At 40.5% G+C, this 12486-nt stretch overlaps 1 pseudogene; it reads right to left on the reverse strand.

The window, feature by feature from the left end:
- Positions 1-11276: 11276 nt before the first annotated feature.
- On the reverse strand, positions 11277-12199 carry LOC147346462 (olfactory receptor 4C3D-like; annotated as a pseudogene).
- Positions 12200-12486: the final 287 nt, after the last annotated feature.

Here is a 12486-nt window from a genome sequence, read left to right on the forward strand (position 1 = left end):
GCCCTTCATTTTCAGTCTGTATGTGTCCCCTGTTTTGAGGTGGGTCTCTTGTAGACAAAATATGTAGGGGTCTTGTTTTTGTATCCATTCAGCCAGTCTTTGTCTTTTGGTTGGGGCATTCAACCCATTTACGTTTAAGGTAATTACTGATAAGTATGATCCTGTTGCCATTTACTTTATTGTTTTGGGTTTGAGTTTATACACTGTTTTTGTGTTTCCTGTCTAGAGAATATCCTTTAGTATTTGTTGGAGAGCTGGTTTGGTGGTGCAGAATTCTCTCAGCTTTTGCTTGTCTGAAAAGCTTTTGATTTCTCCTTCATACTTGAATGAGATCCTTGCTGGGTACAATAATCTGGGCTGTAGCTTATTTTCTTTCATCATTTTAAGTATGTCTTGCCATTCCCTCCTGGCTTGAAGAGTTTCTATTGAGAGATCAGCTGTTATCCTTATGGGAATTCCCTTGTGTGTTATTTGTTGTTTTTCCCTTGCTGCTTTTAATATTTGTTCTTTGTGTTTGATCTTTGTTAATTTGATTAATATGTGTCTTGGGGTGTTTCTCCTTGGGTTTATCCTGTTTGGGACTCTCTGGGTTTCTTGGACTTGGGTGATTATTTCCTTCCCCATTTTAGGGAAGTTTTCCACTATTATCTCCTCAAGTATTTTCTCATGGTCTTTCTTTTTGTCTTCTTCTTCTGGAACCCCTATTATTCGAATGTTGTAGTGTTTAATATTGTCCTGGAGGTCTCTGAGACTGTCCTCATTTCTTTTAATTCGTTTTTCTTTTATCCTCTCTGATTCATTTATTTCTGCCATTCTATCTTCTAATTCACTAATCCTATCTTCTACCTCTGTTATTCTACTATTTGTTGCCTCCAGAGTGTTTTTAATTTCATTTATTGCATTATTCATTATATATTGACTCTTTTTTATTTTTTCTAGGTCCTTGTTAAACCTTTCTTGCATCTTCTCAATCCTTATCTCCAGGCTATTTATCTGTGATTCCATTTTAGTTTCAAGATTTTGGATCAATTTCACTATCATTATTCGGAATTCTTTATCAGGTAGATTCCCTATCTCTTCCTCCTTTTTTTGGTTTGGTGGGCATTTATCCTGTTCCTTTATCTGCTGAGTATTCCTCTGTCTCTTCATCTTGTTTAAATTGCTGAGTTTGGGGTGTCCTTTATGTATTCTGGCAGTTTGTGGAGTTCTCTTTATTGTGGCGTTTCCTCGCTGTGTGTGGGTTTGTACAGGTGGCTTGTCAAGGTTTCCTGGTTAGGGAAGCTTGTGTCGGTGTTCTGGTGGGTGGAGCTGTATTTATTCTCTCTGGAGTGCAGTGAAATGTCCAGTAGTGAGTTATGAGATGTCTATAGTTTTCGGGTGACTTTGGGCAGCCTGTATCTTGAAGCTCAGGGCTGTGTTCCTTTGTTGCTAGAGAATTTGCTTGGTATGTCTTGCCCTGGAACTTATTGGCCCTTGTGTGGTGCTTGGTTTCAGTGTCGCTATGGAGGCATTTGATGAGCTCCTGTCAATTAATGTTCCTTGGAGTCAGGAGTTCCCTGGAGTCAGGGTTTGGACTTAAGTCTCCTGCTTCCGGTTATCAGTCTTATTTTTACAGTAGTTTCAAAACTTCTCCTTCTATACAGCACCATTGATAAAACATCTACATTAAAGATGAAAAGTTTCTCTACGATGAGGGTCACTCAGAGAGGTTCACAGGGTTACATGGAGAAGAGAAGAGGGAGGAGGGAGTTAGAGGTGACCCAAATGAGATGAGGTGAATCAATAATGGAGCGAGTGGGCTAGCCAGTAGTCACTTCTTTATGTGCACTCCACAACTGGACCACTCAGAGATGTTCACGGAGTTATACAGAGAAGAGAAGGAGGAGGAAGGTGACAGAGGTGGCCAGAAGGATAAAAGGGGGGAATGAAAAGGAGGGAGACAGATCCAGCCAGTAATCAGTTCCCTAAGTGTTCTCCACCGTCTGGAGCACACAGAAATTCACAGAGTTGGGTAGAGTAGAGGGGTTAGGGAGGAGACACAGGCGACCTGGTGGAGAAAAAGGAGAGTCTAAAGGGAGAGAGAGCAGTCAAGCCAGTATTCTTGCTCCCTAGTGAAAAATGGGTCCTGAAGATTGGGTTCTTAAAGGTACAAAATTGGTAACAAATACATAAAAGCAAAAATTAAAAATCCAGAGTAGAGTTTGGAATTTCAAAAATACGATGTTAAAGAAAAGAAGAAGGAAAAGAAAGAGAGAAAAAATGAACAAACAAAATCAAACAAGGTCGCGAAAATTGTAAAGAAAGTACAGGTACAAAATTGATAACTAATACCAAAAAGCAAAAATTAAAAATCTAGAGTAGAGTTTGGAATTTCAAAAATACAATGTTAAAAAAAAAAAGAAGAAGAAAAATAAAGAGAGAAAACAGACAAACAAAAACAAACAATGTCACAAAAATTATAAAGAAAATACAGGTACAAAATTGATATTTTTCAGATATACAATGTTATATAGAAGAAGAAGAGAAAGAAACAGAGAAGAAGAAAAAAAGAAGTCACAGAAATTATATAAAAAATAACTATAGGTACAAAATTGATAACAAATAACTGACAAAACCTAGTTTGAAAGGACACTCCAATATTACAGTGCTATAATAATATTTGTGATAGCAGGTATAAAAGCCTGAAGGAGGATTTGAAACTATCTAAAGAACTGTGGAAAATTCTGAAAGAGATGGGAATTCCAGACCACCTGACCTTCCTCTTGAGAAATTTGTATGCAGGTCAGGAAGCAACAGTTAGAACTGGACATGGAACAACAGACTGGTGCCAAATAGGAAAAGGAGTACGTCAAGGCTGTATATTGTCACCCTGTTTATTTAACTTGTATGCAGGGTACATCATGAGAAACGCTGGACTGGAAGAAGCACAAGCTGGAATCAAGATTGCCAAGAGGAATATCAATAACCTCAGATATGCAGATGACAACACCCTTATGGCAGAAAGTGAAGAGGAACTAAAAAGCCTCTTGAAGAAAGTGAAAGTGGAGAGTGAAAAATATGGCTTAAAGCTCAACATTAAGAAAACTGAAGATCATGGCATCCGGTCCCATCACTTCATGGGAAATACATGGGGAAACAGTGGAAACAGTGTCAGACTTTATTTTTCTGGGCTCCAAAATCACTGCAGATGGTGACTGCAGCCATGAAATTTAAAGACACTTACTCCTTGGAAGGAAAGTTATGACCAACCTAGATAGCATATTGAAAAGCAGAGACATTACTTTGCCAACAAAAGTCCGTCTAGTCAAGGCTATGGTTTTTCCTGTGGTCATGTATGGATATGAGAGTTGAACTGTGAAGAAGGCTGAGAGCCAAAGAATTGATGCTTTTGAACTGTGGTGTTGGAGAAGACTCTTGAGAGTCCCTTGGACTGCAAGGAGATCCAACCAGTCCATTCTGAAGGAGATCAGCCCTGGCATTTCTTTGGAAGGAATGATGCTAAAGCTGAAACTCCAGTACTTTGGCCACCTCATGCGAAGAGTTGACTCATTGGAAAAGACTCTGATGCTGGGAGGGATTGGGGACAAGAGGAGAAGTGGACGACAGATGGCTGGATGACATCACTGACTCGATGGACGTGAGTCTCAGTGAACTTCGGGGGTTGCTGATGGACAGGGAGGCCTGGCCTGCTGTGATTCATGGGGTGGCAAAGAGTCAGACACGACTGAGTGACTGATCTGAACTGGTCTGATCTGATCTGAAAGAACTCCATGTGATAAGGATTTTGCTGAAGTGCCATCTTTAAAATATCTTGAACTTGTCTTTCAACTCTGGAATGAAAAGTAGAGTCAGATCAGAGAATTAGCATGTATGGACAAAATCATCACTCCTAAAGCTCATAAAAGATTGAAATCCATTCAGAATAATCCATTGAGTGGTCATCCAGCCTCTATTTAAATAGTTACGGTCTGGTTAGAGAGATTGTTTTTGAATCCCTACACGTCTCTAGTCTAGCTCCTCAAACCCTAGAGTAGCATAAAAAGAAGAGAGTGTAGTTAGGTCTAAATCAGTGAAGGTTTTTGTGTAAAGAATTATTCAAAAGTGGAGTTCTTGGAGCTATACCAGGAAATCCTACTGCTATTATGCTCAGTTGCTCAATCATGTTTGTCTCTTTGCAACCCCATGGACTGTAGCCCAGCAGGTTCCTCTGTCCTTGGGATTCTTCAGGCAAGAATCCTGGAGCGAGTTGCCATTTCCTATTCCAGGGGATCTTCTCAACTCAAGGATAGAACCTGTATCTCCCACATTGGCAGGCAGATTCTTTACACTGAGCCACTTTGGAAACCCATTTTGGAGAACAGTTGATCAATAATATTGTAAAAGTTCCAGGTGTTCAGCAAAGTGATTCAATTATACATATACATGTATCTATTATTTTTTCAGATTCTTTATCCATTTAGGTTGTTACCTTACATTGACCAGTGTTCCCTTTGCTGTACAGTAGGTCTTTGTTGGTTATTTGTGTGGGAGGAGTTGACTGAAGCTTATTTAGTGCTCTGCCTGAGAACTATGTTATTGTAAAAAGATATGCAATACTTCTTTTGACTCAACTGAAAAGAAAGAGTTTGAAACTATAAAAAGGTTTGCTGTTGTTTTTATTCAGTCACTAACTAGTATCTGGTTTTTTGTGACCCCATGGACTGCAAAAAGCCAGGCCTCCCTGTCCTTCACTATCTCCTGGAGTTTGCTCAAACTCATGGAGTCAGTAATGCTATCTAACCACCTCATCCTCCGCTGCCCCATTCTCCTCTTGCCTTCAATATATCCCAGTGTCAGGGTCTTTTCCAATGAGTTGGCTTTTCACCCCAGGTGGCCAAAGTATTGGAGCTTCAACCCCATTCACCAACAGTCAGTTATTTAAAGACTTACTGAGCACGGTCCTGCCCACCAGAGCAAGATCAAGTTTTCCCCACAGCCAATCCCTCCCTTAAGGAAGCCTGCACAATCCTCTTATACTCATCCATCAGAGGGCAGACAGAAGAAGTAATAACTATAATTTCACAGCCTCCAGAATGAAAACCACAGTCACAGAACGTTAACAAAATGATCACATAGATCACAGGCTTGTGCAACTCAGTGAAGCTATGAGCCATGCCATGCAGGACTATCAAAGATGGACAGGTCATGGTGGAGAGTTCTGACAAACGTGGTCCACTGAAAAGGGATGGCAAAGAACTTCAGTATCCTTGCTTGAGAACCCCATGAACATTATTAAAAGAGTTGTGGTTTTCTCAGTCACTAAGTCATGTCCGACTCTGTGACCCCATGGACTGAAGTATGCCAGGCTTCCCTGTCCTTCACTATCTCCTGGAGTTTGATCAAACTCATGTCCATTGAGCCAACCATGCCATCCAACCACATTATTCTCTGTCACACCTTTTTCTTCCTACCCTCAATCTTCCCCCGCATCAATGTCTTTTCCAATGAATTGACTCTTCATATCAAATGGCAAAAGTACTGGAGCTTCAGCTTCAGGATCAGTCCTTTCAATGAATATTCAGGGTCGATTTCCTTTAGCATTGACTTGTTTGCTCTTCTTGCTGTCCAAGGGGATCTCAAGAGTGTTGAGTTCAGTTCAGTTCAGCTCAATCACACAGTCGTGTCTGACTCTTTGAGACCCCATGAATCGTAGCATGCCAGGCCTCCTTGTCCATCATCAACTCCTGGAGTTCACTCAGACTCATGTCCATCGAGTCAGTGATGCCATCCAGCCATCTCATCCTCTGTCGTCCCCTTCTTCTCCTGCCTCCAATCACCCCCTCCCCCCCCCCCCCCCCCCCCGCCCAGCATCAGAGTCTTTTCCAATGAGTCAACTCTTCGCATGAGGTGGCCAAAGTACTGGAGTTTCAGCTTTAGCATCATTCCTTCCAAAGAAATGCCAGGGCTGATCTCCTTCAGAATGGACTGGTTGGATCTCCTTGCAGTCCAAGGGACTCTCAAGAGTCCTCTCCAACAACACAGTTCAAAAGCATCAATTCTTTGGTGCTCAGCTTTCTTTACAGCCCAACTCTCATATCCATACATGACCACTGGAAAAACCATAGCCTTGACTAGACAGACCTTTGTTGGTAAAGTAATATCTCTGCTTTTCAATATGCTATCTAGATTGGTCATAACTTTCCTTCCAAGGAGTAAGTGTCTTTTAATTTCAAGGCTTCAGTCACCATCTGCAGTGATTCTGGAGCACCCCCCCCCCCCAAAAAAAATAAAATAAAGTCTGACACTGCTTCCATTGTTACCCCATCTATTTCCCATGAAGTGATGGGACCAGATGCCATGATCTTCGTTTTCTGAATGTTGAGCTTGAAGCCAACTTTTTCACTCTCCTCTTTTACCTTCATCAAAAGGCTTTTTAGTTCCTCTTCACTTTCTGCCATAAGGGTGTTGTCATCTGCATATCTGAGGTTATTGATATTTCACCCAGCAATCTTGATTCCAGCTTCTGATTCTTCCAGCCCAGCGTTTCTCATGATGTACCCTGCATGTAAGTTAAATAAGCAGGGTGACAATATACAGCCTTGGCATACTCCTTTTTCTATTTGGAACCAGTTTGTTATTCCATGTCCAGTTCTAACTGTTGTTTCCTGACCTGCATATAGGTTTCTCAAGAGGTAGGTCAGGTGGTCTGGTATTCCCATCTCTTTCAGAATTTTCCATAGTTTATTGTGTTTCACACAGTCAAAGGCTTTGGTATAGTCAATAGAGCAGAAATAGATGTTTTTCTGAAGCTCTCTTGGTTTTTTGATGATCCAGCAGATGTTGGCAATTTGGTCTCTGGTTCCTCTGCCTTTTCTAAAACCAGCTTGAACATCTGGAAGTTTATGGTTCATGCATTGCTGAAGCCTGACTTGGATAATTTTGAGCATTACTTTACTATCATGTGAGATGAGTCCAATTGTGCAGTAGTTTGAGCATTCTTTGGCATTGCCTTTCTTTGGGATTGGAATGAAAACTGACCTTTTCCAGTCCTGTGGCCACTGCTGAGTTTTCCAAATTTGCTGGTTATCCAGCACCAAAAATTGAAAGCATCAATTCTTTCACACTCAGCCTTCTTTATGGTCCACTTGGCTCAGATGGTAAAGAATCTGCCTGATATTCAAGAGACCTGGGTTCAATCCCTGAGCCAGGAAGATCCCCTGGAGAAAACAATGACTACACATGCTAGTATTCTTGCCTAGAGAATTCCAAAGACAAAGGAACCTGGTGGGATACACTCCATGGGGTTGCAAAGAATGGGACATGACTGAGTGAATAACACTTACTTATTAATAATGTAGAATGACTTTTCAGAAACATTATGGGTTTCTCCCACTTTCTTAAAGTTTACCTTAGCCACCTGACTTTTATGAAGACCAACACTGGTAATTGTTTCACTTATTAAAAAAAAATAATAATAATCCAAAGTGGACTTTGTTTTCCCCCCAAAAAGAAATCCATCTTACTAAGATTTGTTAGTTTTTTTAAAGTATTTTTTAAATTTTCTTTTATTGGAAATTAGTTAATTTGCAACACATTGTTAGTGTTCAGATGCAGAGCAAAGTGATTTGATTGTGTGTGTGTGTGTGTGTGTGTGTGTGTGTGTGTGTACATATATTCTACTGTGGCTCATGAGGAGATCATGAACTCTTTATTGCCAAATTCAGACTTAAATGGAATAAAGTAGGGAAAACCACTAGACCATTCAGGTATGATCTAAATCAAATCCCTTGTGATTACACAGTGGAAGTGAGAGATAGATTTAAGGGACTATATCTGATAGACAGAGTGCCTGATGAACTACGGATGGAGGTTCACGACATTATACAGGAGACAGGGATCAAGACCATCCCAAATAAAAAGAAATGCAAAAAAAGCAAAATGGCTGTCTGAAGAGGCCTTAAAAAATAGCTGTGAAAAGAAGAGAAATGAAAAGCAAAGGAGAAAAGGAAAGATATACCCATTTGAATGCAGAGTTCCAAAGAATAACAAGGAGAGATAAGAAAGCCTTCCTCAGAGATCAGTGCAAAGAAATAGAGGAAAATAGTAGAATGGGAAAGACTAGAGATCTCTTCCAAAACTTAGAGATACCAAGGGAACATTTCATGCAAAAATGGGCTCAAAAAGGACAGAAATATTATGGGATTAACAGAAGCAGAAGATATTAAGAGGAGGTGGCAAGAATATACAGAAGAACTGTACAAAAAAAGATCTTCACGACCCAGATAATCATGAGGGTGTGATCACTCACCTAAAGCCAGACATCCTGGAACGTGAAGTCAAGTGGGCGTTAGGAAGCATCACTATGAACAAAGCTAGTGGAGGTGTCGGAATTCCAGTTGAGCTACTTCAATTCCTAAAAGATGATGCTGTCAAAGTGCTGCACTCAACATGCCAGCATTTTGGAAAACTCAGCAGTGGCCACAGGACTGGAAAAGGTCAGTTTTCCTTCCAATCCCAAAGAAAGGCAATGCCAAAGAATGCTCGAACTAATGCACAATTGCACTCATCTCACACACTAGCAAAGTAATGCTCAAAATTCTCTAAGCAGGCTTCAGCAATATGTGAACCATGAATTTCCAGATGTTCAAGCTGAATTTAGAAAAGGCAGTGGAACCAGAGATCAAATTGCCAACATCCACTGGATCATCGAAAAACCAAGAGAGTTCCAGAAAAACATCTACTTTTGCTTTATTGACTATGCCAACGCCTTTGACTGTGTGGATCACAATAAATTCTGGAAAGAGATGGGAATACCAGACCACCTGATATGCCTCTTGAGAAATTTGTATGAAGGTCAGGAAGCAACAGTTAGAACTGGACATGGAGTAACAGACTTGTTCCAAATAGGAAAACGAGTACATCCAGGTTGTATATTGTCACCCTGCTTATTTAACTTATACGCAGAGTACATCATGAGAAACGCTGAGCTGGAAGAAGCAGAAGCTGGAATCAAGATTACTGGGGGAAATATCCATAACCTCAGATATGCAGATGACACCACCCTATGGCAGAACGTAAAGAAGAGCTAAAGAGCCTCTTGATGAAAGTGAAAGAGGAGAGTGAAAATGTTGGCTTAAAGCTCAACATTCAGAAAACTAAGATCGTGGCATCCGGCCCCATCACTTCATGGCAAATTGATGAGGAAACAGTGGAAACAGTGTCAGTCTTTATTTTTTTGGACTCCGAAATCAATGCAGATGGTGACTGCAGCCATGAAATTAAAAGACGCTTACTCCTTGGAAGGCAAGTTATGACCAACTTAGACAGCATATTCAAAAGCAGAGATATTTCTTTGCCAACAAAGGTTGATCTATTCAAGGCTATGATTTTTCCAGTGGTCATGTATGGATGTGAGAGTTGGACTATAAAGAAAGCTGAGCACCGAAGAATTTATCTTTTGACCTGTGGTGTTGGAGAAGACTCTTGAGAATCCCTTGGACTGCAAGGAGATCCAACTAGTCCATCCAAAGGGAAATCAGTCTTGGGTGTTCACTGGAAGGACTGATACTGAAGCTCCAATACTTAGGCCAACTGATGCAAAGAGCTGACTCATTTAAAAAGACTCTGATGCTGGAAAAGATTGAGGGCTGAAAGAGAAAGGGATGACAGTGGATGAGATGGTTGGATGGCATCACCGACTCACTGGACATGAGTTTGAGTAAACTCTGGGAGTTGATGATGGACAGGGAGGCCAGGAGTGCTGCAGTCCATGGGGTCACAGAGAGTCAGACACGACTGAGCTACTGAACTGAACTGAATGGATTCTATTTGAGATCCTTTTCCATTACAGGTTACCTTTAACATACTAATGGTGTTCTTTTGTAAAACTGAAATGACATAACTTCAACTTTCAATAAAGGAATAAACTTCTACTGCTAAAATACATTGCTATATGTGAGACATGGCTCTTGCTTTACAATATTAATCTGATTTCTGTCATACATCAACATGAATTACCCATAGGCTGGAAGTTTGTAATGTAACTTTATTCTAGTATAACAGTTCCTCAGATCTGAGGCAAATAAATTAGTAAACCTCTCTTGGCTTCAAATTGTTTCTCTGTAAAATGGGGATAATGATACTGGTATCACTTTAGTATCAGTTTAGTATGTGGATAAATCAACTGAAAAGATTGCCTGACAGATAAAAAAGGGGTTCTTAAAATATGAATACATGTATCATACATATAGGGCAATATCATTGCATACTAATCATGTGACTTTCTTCTGAGATTTGTAGAATATTTTTACTGTTGTTCCAAATGATTCCTCAAACTTGGTATTGAGGAATGGAAAAATTTCTCCTGTACTTAAGGAAATTGTGAGCTATGGAGACATTTTGGAAAAGAGACAAAATTGAGTAATTTGAAAATGTTTGCTTTTTTTTTCTCTTAGGAAGAAAATTACATTGTGAATTATTCTTTCTTCCTTTTGTTGGTGTCACTCATTTTGCTTTTGGCATATTCATAGTGCAGAAAAAAATACTGGTTGTTATTCCTTCACTCAACTGTCCCTTTCCCATGTATCTACCTAAGAATTTCTATTCCTTGTTTGATTTACAACAGGCTAAAGCAAAAGGAAAAGTTCTGAGATCAAGGTCCTATAAAAACTTCATCAAAGTAACATACATGAAAAAATATGAAAAAAATAACCGTAAGAATCCGGAGGAAAACTTACTCTACAAATATCAAACTAAAGGGTTTACAGTTGTTCTTTCCATTGTCATAAACATAGAGACATTATCAAAAACCATTAAAATTACCAAAATGCCTACCCATATTCAATAACCAACAAATGCTGTTGCTGCTGCTGCTGCTAAGTTGCTTCAGTCATGTCCAACTCTGTGCGACCCCATAGATGGCAGCCCACTGGGCTCTGCCATCCTTGGGATCTCCAGGCAAGAACAGTGGAGTGGGTTGCCATTTCCTTCTCCAATGCATGAAAGTGAAAAGTGAAAGTGAAGTCACTCAGTTGCGTCCTACTTTTAGCAACCCCATGGACTGCAACCTACCAGGCTCCTCCATCCATGGGATTTTCCAGGCAAGAGTACTGGAGTGGGGTGCCATTTCCTTCTCTGAAGATGTATCTAGCCAATACTAAATTATCAACATATATTAGTTTCAGAGCCTTTTTTTTTCTGTCAATATTCTGCTAAGTGTTTTAGTTTCTATAATAATTTACAATAGGCTCAAGGTTATCAATGCATATAAATCATCCTCTAATTGGCATCATGAACAGCTACATTACTCTCCTCTTCAACAAACTCCTCACAGCATTTTTCACCTCTGTGTTTCTCACTGTGTAAATGATCGGATTTAACATGGGAGTGAGGATTGCAAAAAACACACTCACCAACTTGTCTTCAGGGTAACTGATCACCAGACAGGTATAGGTGAAAATACAAGGGATAAAATAGAGCACCACTACTGTAAAGTGGGAGCCACATGTACAGAGGGTGTTGCACCATCCTTCAGAACCTTGGGATTTCAGGGAGCTCAGGATGACTATGTAGGAGATGAGCAGCATTAAAAACATAAGTCAGCACATGCCGCCACTGTTAGTGGCCACTACCATTCCCAGCCTAGAAGTGTTGCTGCAGGCAATTTCCAACAGTGAAAAGAAATCACACATGAAGTGGTTAATGATATTGGGGCCACAGAAGGTCAAGTCCACAGTAAATAACATCTGCACGGTGGCATGCAGAAACACCCCAATCCAGGCCACCACCACCAGGAGCTGGCAGAGGCCCTGTCGCATGATGGCCATGTAGTGCGGAGGCTTGCAGATGGCCACGTAGTGGTCATAGGCCATGACAGTGAGGACGATGACCTGTGATGCTCCCAGGAAGTGCTTCAGAAAGAGTTGAGCAGGCAGCCAGCCCAGGAGATGGTTCTCCTCTGGTGCAGCAAGTCAGTGATCATTTTGGGGGTGGTGACAGAGGTGAAGATGCCGTCTATGAAGGACAAGTGAGTGAGAAAGAAGTACATGGGATCAGAAAGTGTGGGACTGAGGGAGATGGTGATGATAATGAACAGGTTGGCCAGCACAGTGAAAAGGAACATGAACAAAAAGACAATGAAGAGTATTTTCTTCAAGTGTGGATTCTGCATGAGTCCCAAGAGAACAAATTCAGTCACATTGTTGGGAGCCATGAGATTCATTTACGAACTCCCACCTTCCTGGGGCCTGAATTGCCTACAAAGATAAAGAATGATACTTGTTAATGAGGAAAGAGTTATTGTCTGAATGTCTTAGAACAAAAACAGAGCAGTTACAATGACTGTGTAGCATGTCCTTGGTACTTTTGCCCTGTAGTTGTTTTAATGTGTTTTTTTTTTTTTTTAATTCTTCCTCCATGATGCTTTCTACCTCTTCAGACATCTAGTCTCTCTCACCTGTAAACATCTATTGGTTAACTTTTAATTTACCAAGAAAACATTGGGCTATC

Source organism: Bos grunniens, chromosome 23 (assembly GCF_055505025.1).
Source record: "Bos grunniens cultivar Pamir isolate PY7600 chromosome 23, Bosgru_T2T1.0, whole genome shotgun sequence".
NCBI lineage: Eukaryota > Metazoa > Chordata > Mammalia > Artiodactyla > Bovidae > Bos > Bos grunniens.